Consider the following 13,095-nt stretch of genomic DNA (forward strand, 5'->3'; position numbering starts at 1 on the left):
CACACACACACACACACACACACACAGTCTCTGCCTTTGAACGACTTAGCTAAGGGTTTATTAGCACATCTCTGTGGGCTGAGGTTTTAAGGGTGTCTGGAGTCTTCATGGGAAACTTCCTTGTCTTGCGTGTAGTTTCCCGTCTTTGAATCATGAGGCTTGACCCGATTTGTAAGGCAGTATCCAGCTTCTTCATGACTTTAATATTTCATGAGTCCCTCCTTTGTGCCAAGTGTGGTGCTGGACACTTGGGATACAAGGGTCAGCAAGACGACAAATAAATGTGATGGAGACAAAGTAAATGGGGGTAGAAAATGGTGTAACAGAGCTGCACTCAGCTGTGAGAGGAGGAGGTTCTGGGAGGGCCAAGGAAGGCTGGAACACATATCTGAGTGCAGAAACTTGCCAGCTGTCTTAAGGCCGAAAATTAAGGCTGTCAGTGGTCTCTGCTCAAGGTCATATTTTTGTTATCATTATTCTTATCTTTAAAGGTATTATTGTTATTATGCTTACCCATAGTGAAATGGATATCACAGGACACCAGAAGATAGAACCTGGGTCCAGGGTCTCACCCACTGTATTTGTCTGCTTGGGTTGTCATGACAAAATACCACCAGTATTTTGGATAGCTTAAACAACAGAAGTTACTTCTCACAGTTCTGCAGGTTGGAAGTCCAAGATCAAGGTGCCATCAGGGTTAGTTTCCGATGGGACCTTTCTTCTAGGCTGTCTATGGACAGCTGCCTTCTTGCTGTGCCCTTCCACGGCCTTTCCCCTGTGTGTGCACCGTGAGAGAGAATACTCTGGTGTCTCTTCCTCTTTTTATAAGAGTACCAATCCCATGGTACTCTTATGACTGCATTTAACCTGAATTCCTTCCCTAAAAGCCCTATCTATAATTACAGTAACAGTGAATGTTAGGGTTTAAACCTTTGCATTTTGGGGGGACACTTGATAGATGGTGGGTGAGTAGGACACCCTATGAAGTGTAATGCCAACTGCTGCTGCTCAGGTATTACTAGTGTTGTTTGTAGCTCTGAGTCTGAAGGCGGGGTCATTCAGTTGTCTGCAGGATCCTGTCCCAGAGCCAGGCTGGCTCATTCAGTGATGGGGTCAGTGAACCCCAGCCACACCACTCAAGAACAATGGAGGCTGCTCAGTGTCAGTGTCGGGGCTGGGAGTCAGGGAGTCGTGGCTGTTCTGACCCTTTGTGTGTGTGTGTGTGTGTTTTTCAGGGCAGAGCTGGGAGTTTGCAGGGACATCTGTCATGGCTCTTACCTTGTTTGGTATGTAGAGGGGCAGGTTTCTGTCTGTCCTTCTGTAGAAACATAAAAAGAAGTAAATATGAATTCTGTAAAAAGCAGGACTTTTAGCAGGGGATTTTCAGACACTGTTTTCTCCTTTGTTGCAGATATTCAGTCTGTCTCTGGGAAGGTACCTATAGATCCTAGGGAGACCCATAAAGTTTTTTCCCAGTGAAAAGGAAAAATAATTCCATGGGACTGTCAGAGGGTCTCAGGCCTAAAATAATTTTCTCAGGGCTTTTCCTAACGGCTTTGCTCTCTGAATGATGTGTCTGTAGAAGGCTATGGCTGTGGCCACCTCTGCTGCCTGGGTGGCCACTGAAGGTAGCACAGAAGAGGCTCCGGGGGCCAGTTTCAATGGAATAAGAAATTCAATGATGAGCCCAAGTCACCTGTCAGACGTCAGATATCCTGCGTCGGAGAGTCAGCAGGGGCTGCAGGCAGACTCCGCCGCAGCACGGGGATGGCCAGGAGAGAAAGGGCTCCTGGGGGCACTGTGGGTACCCTGGTTACTTGCACTTAGAGGTGATGGAAATCCCATTGCCTGGGAGTTACGAGACGCTGGTTCCAGAAGTCTCAGATGAGTCACTTCACCTTGTTGGACCTGAGTGACCTTGCACAGGGGCTGACGCCCATTCAGTGCTCAGTAATGCTGGTCCACCCTCACTGGTCTGCAGCCTCCTAGCTGTCCCACCTACCACCCGGAATTTTGGTAGAACACTACATGTGGAAATATATTTGAAATTAAAAAGCCCTGTGGAATCTCAATGTATTTTCATCGTCATGCTAGGGGAAGAAGGAAGGAAAGAACTTCTCCTCGAGGGGAGGTCTGCTGTGGGCCCGGCACCACAGCCTCTCTCTGACTTCTTACAGCGGTTATCCTGGCTCAGGAAGATTATTCTTATCCTCATAGATGGGTTCGCTGGGTCTCAGAGAGGTAAAATAGCAGCCCCCAAGTCTCACAGCCTGTCAAGGGCAGAGCTGGAGTGTTGGACATTCTGCCTGAGAGCCTGGCCTCTGGAGGAAGAGGATAAAGCTGTCAGGGAGAGCTAACACCGAGTAGAGACCAAGAATTCGGAAGCTGGAGGAGACTAAGAAGAAGCTGGATAGGCCCCAGAAAAGTTATGATTAAAGGAGATGGGCGCAAACACTGAATATGTCCCCCAGAGCAAGTTCTCCAAGCCTCCACTGTGTCTTCTGCCTTCCCCTCCCCCAAGCCTGGGCAGGACTGGGCAGGACTGGGCTGGACTGGGCTGGACTGGGCTAGACTGGGCTCACCACCAGCTCCCTGCCCGCCTCACCTCTGGCCTTCCCACCCCCACCTGGCCCTTCTGATGTCTCCTCTTGCTTCTCCTCGTCCTGCCAAGTTCTGTCATTTAAACCCCCCTAATTTAATAGGTTTGTCTCATTATTTTGATTAATCATATTAACTCATGTTAATTAAGAGAGAGATTTAAGCAACGACAGAGGTTAATGGAATCAGCCCGTGTTCTTCTCCGGCTTTTGTTGGGGGCACTGGAAGGCGTAGGGGGAAGAAGAGGGGAAAATGGGAAAAGGCACATCAGCAGGACCAAGCCTGGGACAAGCCGGGAGTCTGCACCGTGAGAGGGGAGAGAACGGTATCGAGGAGACGATCAGTTACCAATCGGAGTTCCCTGTTAATTGAATGTCTGATTTTATTAATGATGGAATTTATAAAGGTCCTTAAGAAAAGAAAAGAATTTAGTCAGTTCAGCAGTTAACTGTGAAAAATTAATGCAGAGGATATAAGTTAAAATGGCCATTTTATTTGTCTTCCTTTTTTCCCCTGGTGGTGGGAATGAAATTGGGCACATCACCTCAGAGGTCTTTTCTGCCTCTGGGCTCTTAACTCGGTGCTGAAGACGCAGCCAGCTGGGCCCAGGGACTCGAGCTGACTCTATTAGGAACAATAAACACACCAACTCTGTTCCAGACTCTGTGCTGAGCAGCTGAAATTTCTAGTCCGTTGACACCTGTAACAATGCTCAGAGGTCCTCTTTCACAGAGGAGGAAGCTGAGGAGCAGAGGCGCTGGATCCCTCATCCAACGTTTCACAGCTTCAGAGCCGTGGATCCGGGATCCGCCGGGCGCCTGACTCCTGCGTCGGCGAGGTTCATAAGGTGCACAAGCTGTTTTTCTCACAGTTTAATTCCACAGCTTCAGGGAGAAAGCTTTGGGGTCAGGCGCTGCCTCTGTCTGATCACGATGACCTCAGTTCTAGGGAGCAGCTGTGACATCCGGGCACAGGCCGTGTCAGAAAGAACCTTCACCTGAAGGATGTGGGAGGTGGTCGAGGCAGGTGCAGGGCTTCACTTTAGCTGACCAGTACTTCTCTCCCTACCTTCCAAGTGGTCCTGGGGCCAAGACAGGCTGCTGTTACGGCTGCTGGGGGATCTGTGTCCCCCGGAAATATGTGTTGAAGTCCCAACCCCCAGAACCTGTAAATGTGACTTCACTTGCAAATGGGGCTCCTTCCAGATGTTATCAAGTTGAGGTCATACTGAATTAGCATGAACCCTAATCCAGCGTGACTGGTGTCCTTATAAAAAGAGAAGGAGGAACACAGACACAGACACACAGGGAGGAAGGCTACGTGAAGGGCAGGCGGAAACTGCAGTGATGCTGCCACAGGCCAAGGAGTGTCTGGGGCTACCAGAAGCTGGAGGGGACCAGGATGGATCTTCTCCTGAGGTTTCAGAGGGAGCATGGTCCTGCTGACAACTTGATTTTGGACTTCTAGACTCCAGAATAAATTTGTGATGTTTTGAGCCACTTGGTTTGTGGTCATTTGTTATGGCAGCTCTAGGAAACTAGTCTATACCTGCCAAAGCTTGACTTTGAACCTCGTTTACTTGCTGGCTGGGGCTTCTTCAGTTTACGGTTTTGATCCTTGTTAAAATGAAGAAAATGTTCTTTAGGCCACCATCTGTCTTTTGTGGATAATCACAAGGAGTGGTGATGTATGGCACTTCTTGGGGTCACACAGGGCAAATGCAACTGATGCTGAGTGTAACCTTGATCCAAGCTTACCTGGAGCAGCCCTCACCATGACTGTTGGAACACCTGATTCCCAAACCTGAGTCTCCCTGGGCCCCCAATTTTAGGGTATCTAGCTTGTTTGCTTTTTTCTCAGATCCTTGGGATGGAAGTGACCTCTTCGTGGCTTGCAAACTAATTCTTACCAGGGTGTCAGTGGCTTCCTAAGTCTCCCATTGTATATGAGGAGCTGCAGAGTCTGGTGTAGGGATTTCACACCTTGCCCCTGCTGCACGATGACAGACATCACTAAGAGGTCATAGCACACTTTTCTGCCAAGCCTGTGAGTAGCCTCAGAGTCCAGCAGTCCAGTTGATCAGAGTTGGCAACATTCATTTATTAATTCAGTAAATGTTTACAGAGTGCCTATTAGGGCCAAACTTGGTGCCAGGCATTGGGTATGCTTTGGTAAACAATCAGAGAGTCCTACAGCCCGGAATAAACTTTTGTGTCATCCCTTACTGAGTGAGAAGACCATTCACTTGGAATTAGAAATCCTACTGCTTGGAACATGCTCTTGACTGGTATCAGTTTCCTTATGTGTACAATGAGAAGGTTGAGCTAGATTACTTCTGTGATTCATTCCATTTCTAAATTTGAAACTCTGCATCTGAAAAGCAGATGGAAGACCTACTATCCCAACTAACACCCAGATCTCCACTGGTTAGAACTCAAAGCAGGTAGCAGTCGTTTGAGCAGGGGAGTCATCTGAGAATAGCAGAGACCTTTGGCAAAGACCTCCAATCACACCCAGATAACACAGTGCCTTCACCATGTGGGGATGAACTCCCCAAGTCAGCAGGTACCCTACCCTTCCTTGTCTGTGCTCAGAGACAAGAGATAGGCACATGAGGGAACTCCATGTATGATGTGAACTTGGACAAAAATTTGTTCTTGGCTTCCACAAAATCAACAGAGCAAGGAGAACAGGGAAAACTGCGATTTAGCAGCAGCATATGTGAAAAAAAGATTCAGACAGTTGTCAGCTCAGTATGAAGTCATTGGGATCTTATCCTGCACTTAACAGAAATTGCATCCAGGATAAAGGAAACTGTGCCATTCTGATTGTTCCTAGAACACCGTGTCCACTTCTGAATCTCACATTTTAAAACAGAAGGAGCTGTATGAACTAACAATTAGGTATTGACTGTAAGTGTTTGGCATTTCACATCCATTATTTCATTTTAATCCTGACAGCAACTCAGTGATCTAAGACAATTGCCCCTTGTTTTGCAGATGGGGAAATTGAAGTTAAGCCAGTTCTCAAGGTCTCTCACCCATTTAGGGGTGGAGACGGGACTGGAACTCAGGTTCATCTGACTCCAGATCCCAGGGTCTTTCTGTAGACATTAATGACCCCTGGGAAGAGAAAGATCACTTCCAGGGGTTACTCTAGGGGTGAGGCAAGGTGGGAAGGGAGGCCAGACTTCAGCTTGGTCTTGAAGGAGGGATAGGTTTGAAAAAACCTGTGTGTGGGAGGGTCATGCAGGAAACATGCCAGGGACAAAATGAGGGGAGGCTTAAAGATAAGAATCTGGAAGGTGTATCTGGTGAGTGGGTGGGGGGAAGACTCACATTATGTGTGGCAGAGGCAGCACACAAGAGTGGGCAGAGTTAGTCCAGAACACTGAAGGCTTTGACTGCTTGATTAAGTACTATAGCCTTTGTCGCATTTTTAACAAGGAGGTAGTAAAAATTGAATACTGCCCAGGGTTGGAGTGTCATGCTAAGGTCTGGGCTTCAGGAAGATAATCTGTAGTCCACAGCCATGCTGGAGAGACTATGGTGAGCAGAAAGTAATGTGACAAGAATAAAAGAGATAATTAAATTTTTTGTATTTGCAATCTTTCCTATTTTCTTTACTTCCCAAGAAGGAATTATTCTTTCTATAAACAATCAATTATTTTTTTAATAAATAAAACTAGATAAAAGGAGGTTCTTTATTTACCTAAATATTTACCATCTCCAGCAATCTTCTTTTTTCTATGTAGTTCTGAGTTTTCACCTGATATGTGATCCCAGGTGATTCTACATGTAGCCATTGCTAAGAACCACTGCACTAAATAGTAGTAAGGCTTTCTTTTCATCCCTGTGGGTTCTGAAAATCAGCCACAACTGAACCCTGGTGACAAAATGAAAGTTTGTGAGTGGAGCAGAGTGACTTGTAAATCAGGAATGAACAAAAAGAAGTCATCTTTGTGGCTGGTTCTACCTGAAGAACCCAGTACTCTTGCGTTTGCATTCCTGCCAAGAGCTTAGCGTGAGGGATCCAGGGTTGAAGTCACAGCTCTTTCATTTGTCAGCTGTGTAGCCTGGTCAAGTCACTTAATCTCTCTGAGCTGTACTTTCAGCATCAAACAGAGGATCGCTGCAGTTGTCTAGCCCAGTAAGTGAGAGTGTGTGTGGATCCTGGAGTCAGGTTGTTTTACTACCTACAAGCCACGTAACTGATCACATCCCTTAACCACTCTGAGACTGGGTCTTCTCATCTGTAAAATGGGGGTAATAAAACTCAAAGTGTAGTCATGAGGATGAAGTAAATTCCTACATGTAAAGCACTTAGAATAATAACTGGCACATTTCAAGTGTTAGCCAGTCAGCCCTAATTCCCCTGATTCCTGCTAGAATTGCCTGAGTACATCTTTGTCCATGTTCCAATGTGCTTCAATAAACAGCATTTCTTTTCTCTGAGCTATAATCTTTTATTTGCCCAAGTGTTCAAATAGGCAATAAATATATATTTATAAACAAAAATTTATGGATATGGAAATATTTGCTCATTTGGCCTTGGAAGGTCACATATGCTCAGGATGTTGGTCTTTTTGCCTCAATAGTAAAAGTGTTACGTTAACAGCCTAAAGGTGAGGCACGGCGACGCCAATCTTGGAGGTGTTTTGTAGGTGTTCACTCCCTGACAAATGTACCTTTTTATTTCCTCTTTCATGTATGTGAAGTTGGAGAGGGTTCCAGTGGGGAAGAAAAGCAGGAATTACCTGAAAGATACGCAGGAGGTGCTCTGGGAGCTCTGATGAACCCTGCAGTATAAAGGAGGAGAGGGGTGGAGAAGCGCATCGTCATAGGATCAGTTACGTTTGCCTTCCCTGGACACTTCCTCCATTCTTCTGTAACAGCCCCCTCACTGTCCTCCAGGAAACTGCACCCCCAACCCCAGCTCCAATGGAAGGAGATGTGAATGAATCACTATTGGTAACCAGCTGACCTGCCGACCAAAGTAACTGGCTCGGGGATGGTCACAGGACTCAAATTCGTGCAAGAGACTCATTTTTGTCTGTTTGATTTGGTTTGTAGCAACCCCTAAAAACAGAACCTGTTTTGTCTTGTGTTCTGAATGTTATCTCCACTAATCCTCACAGCAATTTTGTCATGCATGATCATCCCCATTATGTAGATTATTAGTGTGAGGTTTTTATGCCTTTGAGGGTGGCTTTTGTATGAAGGAAATAATTATTTAGGGTTTCAAATGTTAATGTGCAATAAACTAAAATTATACTTTAAAAGCCTCAATTCTTCCAAAAGTTTTTTCCCGTTGTTTTTATTGTGATTAAACATACATACAGACAACATAAAATTTACCCTCATAACCATTTAAAATGTACAATTTATTAGTATTAAGTCTATTCACATTGATGTAAAACAGACCTCCAGACTTTTTTCATCTTGCAAATCTGAAACTCTGTACCTATTAAACAACTCCCCTTTCCCACCTCCTCCCAGCCCCTGGTACCCACCCATCTATTTTCTGCTTCTATAAATTTGACTACATAGGTACCTCATATAAGAGGAATCACACAATTTTTGTCTTTTAATGACTGACTTATTTCAGTTACCATACTGTCCTCAAGGTTCACCCATGTTGTAACATGTGACAGGATTTTTTCTGTAGACTTTTAGGATCCGCTTACACATTTTATTGTTTATATAATACTTATTATATATAAGTCACATTTATTATATATAAGTCAGTTTACAAATCTTGTTATTCTTATTTTAGCCATCATTTTAAGGGGCCCTTGAATTCTGTTTCACCTCATTGTAAAGCCTAGTTTGTTAAGTACTTTCGAGTATTTAAAACTGCATTTGTAAATGTAATAGATTTAATTTCCTTCTTAAGCACTTCCATTTCCTCACTTAACAAACAAAACCTTCCCAAATACTCAAGTAATTTTCAAAAAACCTATGAAATTAAACTAATAAAATGAGTATAGTTCCCTGTAAATGTTCCAACACTTAACAACGAAAAAAGTTACATTTTTCACGATGTAAAATCCCAAGTCTTATTTATGTAATTATACATTTTAAATTGTAGTAGAATGTTGTTACGCCAAAGGCAAAAATCCCTTAAACTTTGCAAAAATAAGATATCCAATTTTTAAAGATTCCCTAATGCAAAAATATTAAAATATAATTTTGATTTCCTTAAACGTTTCTCTACTTAAGTATAAATTTTCCTAGAGTTGAATGAGGTGTGTCCCTTGGAAAGCAATGACATCTCGTTAGCTGAGGTTACTGATGATTGAGATTTCTCCAGGATTCACACTGGATTCTGATCCATGCCCCCTTTGGAATGCACTAAATCTTATTCATGGTTGCTATCATGGCAGTGCCTCTGCCACTCAAAGTGGGTAAGAGTGAAGTGCGCTACCCACATAGCCACATTACATGCATTCCAGAAAGCCAACGACTCCCAATTAGGTGTTAGAGAAATGCATTTTTTTTCCCATTTTGTCTCTCAATTTTTATATGTCTTCTTATCTAGGTAAGACCTGAATGAAATTCTGCATTCTTTTTATAGCCTTCCTGTCTCTTTCATATATATACAACTCACGCGTATTCATGTAATATCCTATTGAATGTTGGGTATTTTGGATATCTCATTTGGTTTTGTCTGCTTTGCAGCTATGCTCTGTGCTGTTGTTCTACTCTCACAGGTAAGGAAACTGAGACACAGAAAGCTTAAATGTCCCCTCTCCACGTCTCACTATGAATCAGGGACATGGCCAGGATTGGGTCTCTGGACTAAGATGCCAGTGGTCTCTCTACTGCTGCCTTGCAAATGACGTCAGGCATTTACAGATCAGGGTAGAGAGTTTATATAATTCCTTTAAAAATAACTACTCTATCAATCAGCAAATATTTATTGAGCTTGTGCTACGAGTCAGGCTCCTGCCATGAGGAATCCCACATTGGCTGTTGGCAAAGAGTAGGGAAAGGAACTCTGGGAAGTCATAGCAAAGAGACTTAACCCACTCAAGGGAGCTGAGAGGGCTTCCTGGAGTGGACCTGAAGGAGGATAAAAATTCACTAGGCTGAGATGTGTGGTCAAAAGCGTGGCTGGAATGGGGATGAGGAAGAGGTCTATGGAAGCTTTGTTCTCAATGACACCTTTCAAGTTTTGGGGAAATATATTGATATAATAGTTAAGATCATGAAAAAGAAAGGTTAGAAGAAAGCATGTGAAAATGTAAGACACAGAGAGAAGCTAGTCAAATGGTGAATCCTTTCTAATGTGCTCATTTCCATGCCAAGACGGGCCAGGTCCTGCTTCCCGTCTGCTCCACCTTCAGGTCGACCTTCCTGGATGTTAAAATGCTAAGCACCGTCTCCTGCCTTGTTGGCAGGTAGAGAGAGACTTCCCTACAGAGGAAGAGCAACGCGGACATCTCTCCCTCCCTTCCTTTCTCCTCCCCCTCTCTACCGCATCACCTGTCTTGAGCTCCTTTCTACTAAGTGCCAGGGCACTATGCTAGGGGCTGGGTTACAACGATGAGTAAAAACACAAGTCGTCCTTATCCACCAAGAGCCAATGGCCAGGCCTCAATGAGATGGTTATTCACATCCCTCTACAAAAGATTTTGGTGCAAGGATTTTTTGTTTCTGTTGTTGTTTTATTGTTCTCTCCTAGTGAACTTAAATTTACATAAAACTTGAACTCATCTCCCACATCAGATGTGATTCTTTGACCTAAAGTACTCCGTAGGAAGTTACTTCTTACAAAGTTTCCATGTATTATACCTTCAGATTTTAAGGCCTCATTCGTCAGAAAGATAAACACACACGCAGGAACATGCATGTGTATTAAACAGGCCACTGCATGGAAAATAAATGAGGAAGAAATGTCAAGAGAGCCTTATCAATTGGGATATCTTAGTATCTTTAGAGAGAATCCCAACCCCTGACGGCACACAGATAAGGGAGGAGAGAAGCAATGATAAAAGAGAAATCGTAATATTTTCCTCTGTATAAGGCCGAGTGGTGAGTGTGTGTTTACAGTAGTTTCTGGGGTGGAATTCCTCTATTCCATTTAGGAGACCTCCCCGCCCTGACACGTATGGACATGTGTGTACCCAGCAGTGTGCACGGCTGTCCTTGGTCCCTGGTGCGCTCGTTGCCAGGCCTATCAGGACGCAGCCCCACTGAGGATGTGGGCAGCATCCGCTATCTTCCAAGCCCATCCATATGCATGTGTGTCTATATCCCAGCAGCGGTCGGCATCATTCATTTCCAAAACCAGCATGCATTCATTTTCATAACTTTTTGTTCCATTACAATATTAATGGGACTATCAATGGGAAAGGACAAGAGAAGCATTTTTAATGTTTATCTGACAGTTGCAAATTTCACTTGAGGTTGTTTACTGGGATCTGATTGTTGGCAGAGAGGAGCAGGAGCGGCGGCAAGATTAATGGGATCACAGGAAGAGGAGATGTATTTATGGGCCTTCTGAACACCATCTAAGAGTAATAAAAAAGTCCTGCCGCACCCTTCCCCAAGTGAGACTTAAGAAGTTTTAAGCGCTGAGAAATGAGGGATTGTTTTAATTAACTTCCATCTAATCCAGGTGGCCTGCTCAAAGTGAATCATGTTGCATTTATGTCTCAGTCTATTAAAAATTAGACGGCCCTCTCCCATCCCCCACCTCTCATCTCTCTTTCTCTTTCTGCCCACACCCCCCTTACCCACTCTGGCCTTGGATTGCTGTCACTGTGGCTTGCCATATTTTTTCCCTCTTTTTAAAACTCCTATGCAATCTCAAAGGGAGAGAGGGCCTGGCGTGGCCTTTGGCCAGAAGAACAGGAGGAAAGGAGGAGAGGAGGATGCAAGGGATTTCGAGGGAAGGGAGTGATGCTTGGCCTTGGACTAGAGAGAAGGGTCCCCCAAGTTTGTCTCTCTGCTGCTGGCTGCTTGGGTCGAAGCAGTGTGGCCATGGCTCCCAAGAGATCCCCAAGAACCTTGTGAAAGTCACCTTTGTGGGACAAAGGGACTAAGATGCATAGGGGGCCCCATGGAGGAAATATGGCTGTGGGAAGAGACCTTCCCAGGAATAGGCCCCAGGAACATTGGCTTCTTCCCAGGCCTGCTGTGACTGCTTGCGTGGCTGAGCTCTCCTTCCTCCCAGGGTCCTTAGTGGGATCGCCAGTTGAAATATACAACATCCAGTAAAATGTGAATTTCAGGTAAAAAACTTTTTCTTTTTTTAGTATGAATATATCCCAAGTATCTTGTGGGCCATACTTACACTAAAGAGAATTATTTGTTGTTTATCTGAAATTCAAATTTAACTGGTGTCCTGCATTTTTATTTGTTAAGATTGACAACTCAGTCCTGGAGAGAAGTCCCTCCTCATGTAGTTGTTATGATCCCAGATTCTGGCACTGCATTGCCTGCATTCAGAATTGAACTGCTAGTTAGTTATTTTGCCTCTCTGACCTCAAGTTTTCCATCTATTAAATGGGGACAGCAATCACCTATTTCTAGACATATGATAAGGATTAAATAAAATTAAGTGTGCCAAGTCCTTAGAACAGTGGTGAGCAAATTTTTTCTGGGAAGGGCCAGATAGTAAATATTTTAGGCTTTGCAGCCCGGATAATCTCTAGTGCAGCTCCTCAGTTCTGCCAGTGGAATGGGACAGCAGCTGTAGACGATATGGAAACAAACAAGTGTGGCTGTGTTCCGGTAAAGCTCGAGTTTCAAAAACAGGTGGTGGGCCCCATTTGCCCAGGAACTAAAGTTTGCTGAGCCTTGACTTTGAACAGTACAGGCCAACGGGAAGTGCTTCTAGGTGCGAACCATTGTTACTATACTTAGTCACCAGTCTCCTGGGCAGGGCTGCCAAGTAGTGCGACTTGAGCATCACCAAAAAGCTCTTCTTGCCTCTTACTTGCTTACTGGTGCCTGAAATTCTGCAGCTAGAGATTCCGTCTTCCGTCTGGAAGAAGTCACTCCTTAGGTTTTGCCCCTTGGTTCCAGAGCTCTTACCAGCACTATCCAGCATTTAGAGAACACTTAGGCTCTGCCAGCCCTGGGCAAGCTGGTGATATTCTCTGTCATTCACCCTCACACTCATTCACAGAGGAAAGTGTTACTATTGCAGGCGGAAACCTCTTTTTATTGCTCGTCACAGACACAGTGTTTTGTTTTTTTTTTTAACAGACTGAAGGTTTGTGGCAACCCTGCGTCAAGCAAGTCTATTGGCACTATTTTTCCAGTAGCATTTGCTTACTTCCTGGATCTGTCACATTTTGGTGATTCTCCCAATATTTCAAACTGTTTCATTATTATTGTATTTGTTACGGTGATCTGGGATCAGTGATCTTTGATGCTACTCCCATAATCCCCTGAAGGCTTAGATGATGGTTCGCATTTTTTAACAGTATGGTATTTTTTTAAAACATGAAAAATTCTTTTTGTTTTTGTTTTTGTTTTTTTTTTT

At 44.3% G+C, this 13,095-nt stretch overlaps 1 long non-coding RNA gene across 5 annotated transcripts in view; it reads left to right on the forward strand.

Annotated features, from left to right (window-relative positions):
- Positions 1-13,095, forward strand: part of LOC105063392 (uncharacterized) — a 203,475-nt gene that overhangs the window by 86,692 nt on the left and 103,688 nt on the right. The window contains exon 6 of one of the 5 annotated variants that reach the window (XR_012507442.1): positions 7,316-8,677. The exons of 3 other annotated variants lie outside the window; for them this stretch is intronic. This is a non-coding gene — a long non-coding RNA (uncharacterized LOC105063392). Of the gene's footprint in view, positions 1-7,315; positions 8,678-13,095 lie in introns of those variants that run through there. One more of the 5 variants, XR_834771.3, reaches the window with a different exon arrangement.

This window comes from Camelus bactrianus, chromosome 6, assembly GCF_048773025.1.
Source record: "Camelus bactrianus isolate YW-2024 breed Bactrian camel chromosome 6, ASM4877302v1, whole genome shotgun sequence".
NCBI lineage: Eukaryota > Metazoa > Chordata > Mammalia > Artiodactyla > Camelidae > Camelus > Camelus bactrianus.